Source organism: Mercenaria mercenaria, unplaced genomic scaffold (assembly GCF_021730395.1).
Source record: "Mercenaria mercenaria strain notata unplaced genomic scaffold, MADL_Memer_1 contig_931, whole genome shotgun sequence".
NCBI classification, from domain to species: domain Eukaryota; kingdom Metazoa; phylum Mollusca; class Bivalvia; order Venerida; family Veneridae; genus Mercenaria; species Mercenaria mercenaria.
Genome location: NW_026463848.1, coordinates 1 through 11,856, shown reverse-complemented (window position 1 = coordinate 11,856; position 11,856 = coordinate 1). Strand labels below are relative to the sequence as shown.

Sequence of the window (11,856 nt, the reverse complement as noted above, 5' to 3'; positions counted from 1 at the left end):
CATATTTTTGGAAAAATATCAGACACTTATAAATGCTATTGATTAAATTGTAATTACCAGACCCCAATTTCACAAAAACTTAGTAATTACTTAGTTAAGTCTGTTATTCTAAAATTTTGCTATTGCTGATGTTATTGTTATTTAATGTTGGATTTTTTCACAATGTATTTTTAGCTAAATTATACTATGGTTAGTAGTGTTTGTATGCAATAGACTTATTTCAGTCAAGAAAATATGATATTTCGAACTTCAGTATTTGCTTAAGTATATTTCTTGTTTCTATACTTTCTTTTCTGTAAAATTCAGAATTGTTGTTTTAATATACTAAGTATGAAATAGTCATATACTGTTCTGATATATATCACAAGAGGGCCATGATGACCCTATATTGCTCATCTGAGTTTAATTGCTTGCTTGAACAAATTTCTTGCTAAAGCTTAAAAACAACAAAAAACCAGATGGCCATGATGGCTCTATATTGCTCACCCGAGTACCACTGCTTTAACCAAAAACAAAAAGAAAAAATTCTTTCAAGGTACAGATATGTCAAAATACACCTAAAAATTAGAGGTACCAATACATTTTAAGTTTCAAGTCTTTATCTTAAATTGTACTAGTTATATCCAGAAAGCGAAGATTGCCAAAAAACATTAAGTTTGAAAGGGGCATAATTCTGTCAAAAATACAATAAGAGTTATGGGGATTGTAAACACACATGCAGATGATGATTATACAGAAATGTTTTTAATTTCAAGTCATTATCTTTTAAAGTACCAAAGATATGTCTATAAACAAAGCTTTCGAAAAATTTTAACATGAAAATAATTCCAGGTATAACAACTTTGTGACCTTGACCTTGGGTTTAATGGGCCCAGCCTCTGCACATACTTTGTTTGTGTGCTGGACAATGTTTATGTGAACTTACAGTGAGATATAAGCAATAGTAAAAAGGCAGTCTGAAAGACAGCTAAATCCCCCGTCACTTATGGATAGTGAAAGGGTAAACCTTTGACCTTTAGCTGTGACCTGACCTTGAACTGACATGGCTGACTCATGAATTCTGCACAACATCTTGATGAGGTGATCATTTGATCCAAGTTTCATGAAAATCCTTCAAGGGGTTTAGGAGATACAGAGCTCAAACCTTTGACCTTCAGTTGTGACCTTGACCTTAAGTTGACATGGCTGACTCATGAGTTCTTGATGAGGTGATCATTTGACCCTAGTTTGATGAAAATCTTTCAAGGGGTTTATGAGATACAGAGTGGACACAAAATGGAAGGCTCAAACCTTTGATCCTAAGTTGTGACCTTGACCTTGAGCCAGCATGGCTGACTCATGGGTTCTGCACATCGTCTTGATGAGGTGATCATTTGACCCAAGTTTTATAAAATTCCTTCAAGGTGTTGCGGAGATATAGAGCGGACACAAAATGGAAGGCTCAACCTTTGACCTTGAGTTTTGACCTTGAGCCAACAAGGCTGACTCATGGGGTCTGCACATCGTCTTGATGAGGTGATCATTTGACCCAAGTTTCATGAAAATCCTTCAAGGGGTTTAGAAGATATGGAGCAAACACGAACAGACGGGGCAAACAGTTACTTGCGGAGAACAGGTTTGTACTGGTATAGAATCCAGGAATACTGGTTAGGTTAACTGCCTAACTTACATGACTGAAATACTGTTGAAAAACGGCATTAAACCCAAAACAAACAAACAAAACAAACGAACAGACTGAAGGACGGATGGAGACCATTCCTATAACCCCCCATCACTTGTGGCAGGGATTAACAAAGATATGACAGAAAAGCAAAGGTTGCAGAAAAACTTTAACCTTAAAAATAGCCCAAGTATAACACCTTGGTGACCTTGACCTTGGGTATAATGGGCCCAGCCCCTGCACATTCTTCAGTGTTAATGTGAAGTTATAGTAAGATATAAGCATTAGTAACAAAGATATGACAGAAAAAACAAAGGTTGCCGAAAAACTTTAACCTTAAAAATAACCCAAGTATAACACCTTGGTGACCTTGACCTTATGTATAATGGGCCCAGCCCCTGCACACACTTTGTCTGTATGCAGGACAATGTTTATGTGAAGTTACAGTAAGATATATTATAGTAACAAAGATATGACAGAAAAATAAAGGTTGCCGAAAAACATTAACCAAGAAAGCTCACGCGACAACGGGGCAAGTAGAATAGCCCCCCTTTTCTCTGAATAGTGGAGCTAAAAAATGAATGTTTAAAAGCCTAGGCCTTGCATTTTCAGGCAAGAAGATTTTCAAGTTTTCTCCTTTTTAAGTCTTTGTAAAACATGAGACACCCTGGACGGGGCCTCTTTTCACTTCAGGGGCATAATTTGAATAATCATGGTAAAGGACACTAGGCAATGCAATGCTAACAAATATCAAAAGCCTAGGCCTTGCAGTTTCAGACAAAAAGATTTTTAAAGTTTTTCCTACATAAGTCTGTGTAAAACTTGGTACCCGGGGCTGGGCCTCTTTTCACCCTAGGGGCATAATTTGAACAATCTTAATAGAGGACCACAAGGCAATGCTACATACCAAATATCAAAGGCCTAGGTCTTGTGGTTTCAGACAAGAAGATTTTTAAAGTTTTTTCCTATATAAGTCTTTATAAACCATGTGACCCCAGGGACGAGGCCACAGTTGACCCTAGGGGGATAATTTGATTAATCTTTGTAGAGGACCACTATATGATGCTACATACCAAATATCAAAGTCCTTGGCCCTGTGGTTTTTGACAAGAAGATTTTTAAAGTGTTTCCTTTCAGTTGCCATGGCAACCAGAGTTCTGTATAAAATTCAGTTATTAAAGAAGAAGACCATTTAAGGAACATCCCTGTGAAGTTTCATCAAAATTGGCCTGGTGGTTTAGGATGAGATGTTGTTTAAAGGAAAGTGTGGACAGACGCCGGATGGTGAGCGATCACAATAGTTCACCCTGAGCCTTTGGCTCAGGTGAGCTAAGAAAGTCAACATTGAAGACACATAAAGGGCAAAAACATGCATCTAAAATAACAGACATAGCTAAGCAATTAATAAAGTTTTTGTGAAACTGGGGCTAGAAGTTAATAAATTTCAGCTTGTTTTTATGACAATAATCTTTAATAAATAACAAGAGTCATTGACCCTAAAGCGCTCACCTTTGTACAAGTGTGTTTGTATAAATCAGAGTTAGGTTTCCTCTGTGCAAGCCTATATTATACACATGTCAAACACACTTTTGAACCTAGGGCAATAATCTGAACAATTGCAGTAGACATTACAAAACTGATATTACACACTCCAAATATGAAGGCTCTAGCTATTATTGATTCAGAGAAAAAGATTTTTCAAAGTTTCTAATATAAAAGCCTATAATAAGTACATGTCAGACACAGGGGCGTGGCCATTTTTTTACCTTAAGGCAATAATTTGGACAAGTACCGTATACATGAAGGAAAAAGTTACCACGCCCCCTGGCAGCAATGTTTTTGAAGAATCAGACTTATTTGAAATTTTTTTGAAGATTTTCCTATAGAAATCTATGTAAAATCAAGTGACCCCTGGGGCAGGGGCAATTTTGACCCCGGGGTCATGATTTGAACAACTTTAGTAGAGATCCACTAGGCAATGCTACATGTTAAATATCTAAGCTGTAGGGCTTCTGGTTTTCGAGAAGAAGATTTTTTTAAGATTTTTCTATGTAAAATCAAGTGACCCCTGGGGCGGGGTCTATTTTGACCTGGGGTCATGATTTGAACAAACTTGGTAGAGGTCCACTAGGCAATGCTTCACACCAAATATCTAAGCTCTAGGGCTTCTGGTTTTTGAGAAGAAGATTTTTAAAGTTTTTCCTTTCGGTTGCCATGGCAATCAGAGTTCTGCATGGAATTCAATTCTTTGAACAATTTTTGTAGAGCTTCACTCAAAGAACATTCCTGTGAAGTTTGGATGAAATTTGCCTAGCGGTTAATGAGGAGATGTCGTTTGAAGTAAAAGTTTACGGACAACGGATGACGGACGGTGAGTGATCCTAATAGCTCACCCTGAGCCTTTGGCTCTGGTGAGCTAATAAAAACAAAAAATGTCTAAAAATGCCATTTTAACCCTTAGTGTGATATAGGAGAAGTAGCACAGATCAAAGATTCTGACAAATCAAGGGTCATGACTCTGATAAAAATTATTTATTAGAACATGAAGATAATATGCACAACTTTGCTCCACACTAATCACTTGCGAGATTTGGTGAAATTCAGCCTAATTGTTTACAGCAAGTAGTATAAACAAGATAAAATATAACAAATCAATAGAACTTCACTGAAAAGCACTGAAGCTGAGCATACCAATAATATGCATAACAAGACTATAAGGATCTTACATGCCTGCCGATGTAAGACAGGTTTTTCTATACCACGAGGGATAGTGTGGAATGAAAAACCAAGCATTATCCGAGCTGTCCCGAGGATAGGGAAACAGCTGTCTTACACATGCAGACATGTTAGATAATTTTTCTTGCTCATCACGTTAAAATTAGATCATGGAGGCAAATAGATCTGTGTTTTCCTGACAAAATTTATATAGTTTATGACGTCATAATAGTTACAGTACTTTAGACAAGGTTTTTCCCTAGGGAAAGGCAGGAATATCCAGAGGACATCCAAGCCAAGTTTCATCATCTGCCTGCCACCAAATGATTTAAGAGATGTAGGTTAAGAAAAGTATGGACGGGCGGATAGACATGCAATGAGTGACAACAATTACTCACCCCTGAGCACTTTGTGATCAGGTTGAGCTACAAAAAATGGAAAATTTCCTGTCACTACTCCCTTAACATAAAAGTGCAAGCTTTTGATAATGACATTTTCTTATTCATTTTAAACATTTTTATTTCATTTTCAAACAATAAATCCCACATGTAAACAAGGCACGGTAATCAATTGTGTATAAACAAGAACAACAACATCAATTTAAACTTTAAAGGCGTACCAAATTTAATATATCGCCTGTAACGCTAGGGTATTTTTGTGAAATGATTTTTAGTACATGGAGATAAAAAATTAAAGTACGATTATAACAGTAGCTTGATCTGGGAGGTTGTATTAGGCCTTTGGCGATTTTACCACAGCGGGTCAGACTTTGCGCTTGCAGGCCTCGTGTGTTCCAGGTCTGGCAAAATGCACTCCAAGCCAAATACCACATCCAAGATCTAACTACTTTTATAATAACCCTATTATACTGGTGACATACAATACAACTTAAAATATTCATTAACAATTAAAAGTCCAGTCTTGTCTGCTTTGTTCCAGCCCTTGTTCATATAGCTGTATACATAAGGTTCATGGACCCCATCTCCAACAGTGCTTCTTTCAACTTGCTCCTTTCACATGGCAGAAATCTCGTATTTAAGGAGGTACATCAGGAGGTACATCTAATCTGAAAAGGATTCTTCTATGTAACAAAATAGTATATTATCATTAAATTTATTTCTGGTATGTATTTTCACTTGCAAAATTTCTTTTTTTTGTTGTTTAAATACAATTCAATTTTGCCACAGTATTTCAGCTATGTAATGGTGTTCAGTTAACCTATTAAGTGTTCCTATATTTACTGTCATTCTTTGACAGTAGCTATTTACAGTAACAATACTGACAAGTCACCATTGTAAATGAGAAAGAAATGGAGGATGAAAGACTTCAGACATGTTATTCTCTCAAACTGTTTAAGAGAATGAAACTGAAGCTGAAAACATTTCAGTTTCAGTTTTAAGAGAATAGATGCATATAGCCAAGGGATTAAACTTGTAGCATTTTGATTCATAGTCTAGTGCTCTATCTTCTGAGCTAGTAATATAAAGTATCAGATGTTAAATTTTCAAACCACTGAAGCCATCACTTGGTCAAAATCAAACTGACCACATTCAAAAGCTTGTGAATGAAGTTCTTCCATTAAAATTAATTATGGGGTTTCAATACTTTTTGCCAGCATGATCATGATAATTCTATTTAATGTTCTTCCCATTAACTTCCTTTGAGCAAAATTAAAATCTAGCATGGTTTGGTATTATAATTTCACAAATACAGGAAACATTAAGAGTAAGTTGATCAATACATACTATATATACTTTAAATAACCAGCCCTGACTGTCAGTGCAAGTATTGCCTTCAGTTCCATCAGTGTTGTACATCATTGGTGAATGATCTGAATGGATTATCCACATTAAATCACTAAATGGCATCTTTTGAGTCAGCTCACTGCTAAACCCTGGCTACCATATGAGCTGAGGATCTCTATCAGCATGCTGTGACCTAATATAAACAAAATAAAAATGTTAACAGTTGTCTGAAAATTGTTTTGTAACAAGTCTTGGGTTTTAGTATCTACTTAATAAATTCCATTTATAAGCAGCAATATCAATCTTTAAATTACATTAATATTTTGGTACTAAGGAAAATCATAATAGCAAATGAATGCAAACAATGCCAGAAATCAGCATGTCAGCTTTTTTTGTAAAAGATTGTCTAGGAGTATGGACTTCCTTTTTCCATGTATTTTGGGTTATTTTTATCTTTCATTTTGTTGCAAAAGAAATATCAAATAATACTAAAAACAGTGTTCATCTAACACTTCAATCTACATTTGTAAAATTGTTCACAAATACCAGCTTTCACTCGATAGTTTACATTTTCTTTCCAAATGTAAATAACAGGGTAATACAAAATAATATAGAGTTCCATGTTGATTCACTTATTGTAATATAAATCATTGATAAAAGATGAACAAGTGCAACAAACCTGTCAATGAGTAATGTATTTGAAATAACTTGACAAAAAAAACAAGAGGACCATGATGGTCCTGAATCGCTCACCTCTTCCCACATGACCCAGTTTTGAGTATGACGTCGTTTTTTCTATTATTTGACATAGTGACCTAGTTTTTGAGCTCATGTGACCCAGTTTTGAACTTGACCTAGATATTATCAAGATAAAAATTCTGACCAATTTTTATGAAGATCCATTGAAAAATATGGTCTCTAGAGAGGTCATAAGGTTTTTCTATTATTTGACCTACTGACCTAGTTTTCGAAGGTACGTGATCCTGTTTTGAATTTTACCTAGATATCATCAAAGTGAATATTCTCACTAATTTTCATGAAGATCTCATGAAAAATATGGCCTCTAGAGAGGTCACAAGGTTTTTCTATTTTTATACCTACTGACCTAGTTTTTGACCGCACGTGACCCAGTTTCGAAACCTGACCTAGATATCATCAAGGTGAACATTCAGATCAATTTTCATGAAGATCCATTGAAAAATATGGCCTCTAGAGAGGTCAAAAGATTTTTCTAATTTTAGACCTACTGACCTAGTTTTTGACCGCAGTTGACCCAGTTTCAAACTTGACCTAGATATCATCAAGAAGATGAACATTCAGACCAACTTTCATACAGATCCCATGAAAAGTATGGCCTCTAGAGAGGTCACAAGGTTTTTTTTATTATTTGACCTACTGTTTTTTAAGGCATGTGACCCAGTTTCAAAACTGACCTAGATATCATCAAGGTGAACATTCTGAAAAATTTTTATGAAGATCCATTCGAGGGTATGGCCTCTAGAGAGGTCACAAGGTTTTTCTATTTCAAGACCTACTGACCTAGTTTTTGATTGCAGTTGACCCAGTTTCGAACTTGACCTTTATATCATCAAGATAAACATTCAGACCAACTTTCATACAGATCCCATGAAAAATATGGCCTTTAAAGAGGGTCACAAGGTTTTTCTATTATTTGACCTATTGACCTAGTTTTTGATGGCACGTGACCCACTTTCACACTCGATCTAGATATCATCAAGATAAACATCCAGACCAAATTTCATGAAGATCCATGAAAAATATGGCCTCTAGAGAGGTCACAAGGTCTTTCTATTATTTGACCTACTGACCTAGTTTTTGAAGGCACTTGACCCACTTTCGAACTTGACCTAGATATCATCAAGGTGAACATTCTGACCAACTTTCATGAAGATCTCATGAAATATATGCCTCTAGAGAGGTCAAAAGGTTTTTCTATTTTTAGGCCTACTGACCTAGTTTTTGACCGCACGTGACCTGGTTTTGAACTTGATCTAGATATCATCAAGATGAACATTTGGACCAACTTTCATACAGATCCCATGAAAAATATGGCCTTTAGAGAGGTCACAAGGTTTTTCTATTATCTGACCTACTGACCTAGTTTTTGAAGGCACATGACCCAGTTTCAAACTTGACCTAGATATCATCAAGGTGAACGTTCTGACCAATTTTCATGAAGATCTTGTGAAATATATGGCCTCTAGAGAGGTCACAAGGTTTTTCTATTTTTAGACCTACTGACCTAGTTTTGGACCGGACGTGACCCAGTTTCGAACTTGACCTAGATATCATCAAGATGAACATTCTGACCAATTTTCATAAAGATCCCACAAAAAATGTGACCTCTAGAGTGGTCACAAGCAAAAGTTTACGGACGCACGCACGCACGGACACTACACATTACGTCATGACCCAAACAGCTGTGTACTCCGATAACATTTTCCTTAGTACATGCGGGTAGCTAATTGCGCAATACAAAATGTCAATGGTTTGACACGCTGCTGTGCCTGCTTTTAAATTAAAAGTTCTTAAAACTGCCGAAGAAAAGGGTATATCGTAAACACATTGCTGCAAGTTTGTTTAAAGTCGGCAGGAAGCGTGTGCGCGAGTGGTGTAAAAACAAATCAAAAATGTATTTACCGTTTAATTTTCTGTTACATACCGTACTTAGTACAAATGTTTTGGACTTACGGTACATGGATTGTTTAAAAGTGTGTTTAATTTTTAATACATTGGACTTTAGTACTGTAAATTACTTATTATGTGGACTTATAAAAATGAGGTAGGTGATTTTTTCCCGTTCTTGTTGATTTTTTCCCCTCCAAAATGGGTGGGGGGCGTTAATTAGAGGGGGGGCCTTAATTCGGGAAAATACGGTAGTTTTTGAAGGCACTGACCCAGTTTCGAACTTGACCTAGATATCATCAAGATGAACATTCTGACCAACTTTCATAAAGATCCCACAAAAAATGTGACCTCTAGAGTGGTCACAAGCAAAAGTTTACGGACGCACGCACGCACGGACGACGGACACCGCGCGATCACAAAAGCTCGACTTGTCACTTTGTGACAGGTGAGCTAAAAATTAAAATTTATTTAAAAAAAAAAAAGATATAAAAAGGCATAATTATGCAATCCACTTGTACTGTTATTTCGCCTGAGGAACAGTTTGTTTCATACATGTAAAATGATGTAATCAGTTACCAAAACACAAGTAGAAGGAATTGTTTGTGAAATCTTCATTTAATTTTGTTTCTCATAATGGTCAACAAATGTGTGGAAAACATATACCATGATCTTCCTGTCCAAAATATTAAAGAAAAGGACTTGTCAAAACATAATAAAATATCAGATTTGTTTACTCTATTTGTGTCAGTTCATTTGGTATTTCTTGGTTATGAACGTTTCCAAAGAAATTGCAAGGAAGTGGCTAGGGGCCCGGTAACGAATATACATGTAATATTACGTACTGTATTTCTAATTTGTATAAGGTAATTACTGGGGAAAGTTAATATGAGCCTCGCCATGTGAAAACCAACATAGTGGCTTTGCGACCAGCATGGATCAAGACAAGCCTGCGCATCCACGCATTCTTGCCAGGATCCATGCTGTTCGCTTTCAAAGCCTATTGCAATTAGAGAAACCATTAGCGAACAGTATGGATCCTGGTCAGACTGCGCAGATGCACAGGTTGGTCTCAATCCATGCTGGTCGCAAACGCACTATGTTGGTTTTCTCATGGTGCGGCTCAATTATTAGTTATCATAAAAGTTGGCGTTTTTTGTAAATATTTTATATATAATTAATCTCGCACGGATTTGATGCATATCTATTGAATATGAAATTATAACAGCGATTTCCAGTAGTCATGTTATTTATTTACCCAGCAGTAAAACAAATTTCAACAATTCATGACTTGATTACTAAAGAAAACGTTCAGATAAATATTTGAACTCTTCAGTCCTGAGAATAAAAAAGAATTCGGTGTACAAATTCCTCGGGATTGAAGAATTATAAATCTGTAAGATTCTACTTGTTAAAGACTAAAGTTGTTTCCTGTCACATTCAATGTATTTAAATTGATGAGAAAAATACGAGAGCAAACATTTGAAATCATCTCCTGGTTTTAAAGATAAAATATAGTATCCTCCAAACGGACACTTGTGCACTGACACTAGTAACCAAAGCAATATAATAAGTAAAGATTCTATAGGTTAGGTACTGATCCATACCCCTAGACACTTTTTTTTGGTAATTTTCTCCTCTACTGGAATTATTCACTTGTCTCACCCGATCAAAATTTTTCTTCCCCGAGCTAGATCTTAACAATATCCCGAGAGTCTGTAGTAAATTAATGTAGACACACTGCTGATTCTTGCACCATAATGGTTAAGAATTTGGTGCATATATATCCGGTTAATGGTACAGTTACCTGTATTCACTGTTGTCCAACTAATAAATAATTCTGTATCCAGCCATCACTTCTGCACATAGATGAATATGCCGGTTACATGACTGACACATCATGCAGCCAACTCTTAATTAAATCTGATTTTCCTCCGGAATTGAACATCATAAAAATATTTCCGCTTTTTTCAAAATCTAGTTGCTTCCCTTGTTAAATATGACTAAAGTCTATACGAAAGAAAAATTAACACAGAAATGTCAAAAGTTACCGATCAACCACCGACTCCCAGACACTCCATTAAGCGCTATTGGTAACAAAAGGAGCATGTTTTTCCTTCTTACTGGGAGAAAGATCTTTACAGCCTCTGTAAGAACAAGGTATTCAGAGTCCGATCTGTTCTGTAGCTTTCCTGCGGCGCTTCCCTTATTTTGTCGCAGACGAATGACATATTGCGGCAAACAGCGCGTGCGCTATATTTTTTAACTTCAATTCGAGAGTACAATTTGGTCCTAAGTCAAAAGTTAGGACTAAGTCTGTGACTAAAGATAAGATTGTTTATTGAAACGGTCTTAAGTGCAATCCTATTCCATCCTTATTTTGGTCCTAGGTCCTAGGACCTAGGACTAACTTAAGACTCTCCATGAAACGCGGACCTGGTCCGCGTTTCATGGAGAATCTTAAGTTAGTCCTAGGTCCTAGGACCTAGGACCAAAATTAGGATGAAATAGGATTGCACTTAAGACCGTTTCAATAAACAATCTTATCTTTAGTCACAGACTTAGTCCTAACTTTTGACTTAGGACCAATCTGTACTCTCGAAATGAAGTTAAAAAATATAGCGCACGCGCTTTTTGCCGAATAAATGTCATTCGTCTGCTCCAAAGTAATGGAAGCGCCACAAATTGAGTTTAAAAGAAAGGCCAACTGGTCTGATTCGGAGCTGCTTGCTCTGGCCGAAACTGTGAAGGCCTCTCTCCCAGTAATAAAGGGGAAACATTCCCCTTATATTACCAATAGTGCAAAGCGGAGTGCCTGGGAGGCGGTAGTTGATCGGTAACTTATTGTCATTTCTGTATTAATTTTTCTTTATTGTAGTTTCACAAGGGACACAACTGGATATTGACCTGTGATTAATTTAATTTCCGGATGTTCCGGAGGAGGAAAAGATGTTTTAACAAGTTTGTTGCCTCGTACATTATATGTTAGTCATGTAACCGGAATGTTATTCTTGGACTTTGTGTGATGGTTAAGTTTTGGGTATCCGACTCCTAGATGATTTAAGTTTGATAAAGTTTTGTGATCCTAAC

At 36.4% G+C, this 11,856-nt stretch overlaps 1 long non-coding RNA gene across 1 annotated transcript; it reads right to left on the bottom strand.

Annotated features, from left to right (window-relative positions):
- Positions 1 to 460: 460 nt before the first annotated feature.
- On the bottom strand, positions 461 to 11,176 carry LOC123554845 (uncharacterized). Its single transcript, XR_008369754.1, has 4 exons — positions 10,574 to 11,176; positions 6,121 to 6,313; positions 1,447 to 5,441; positions 461 to 1,290 (listed from the first exon to the last, which is right to left on the bottom strand). It is a non-coding gene; the product is annotated as an uncharacterized LOC123554845 (long non-coding RNA).
- Positions 11,177 to 11,856: the final 680 nt, after the last annotated feature.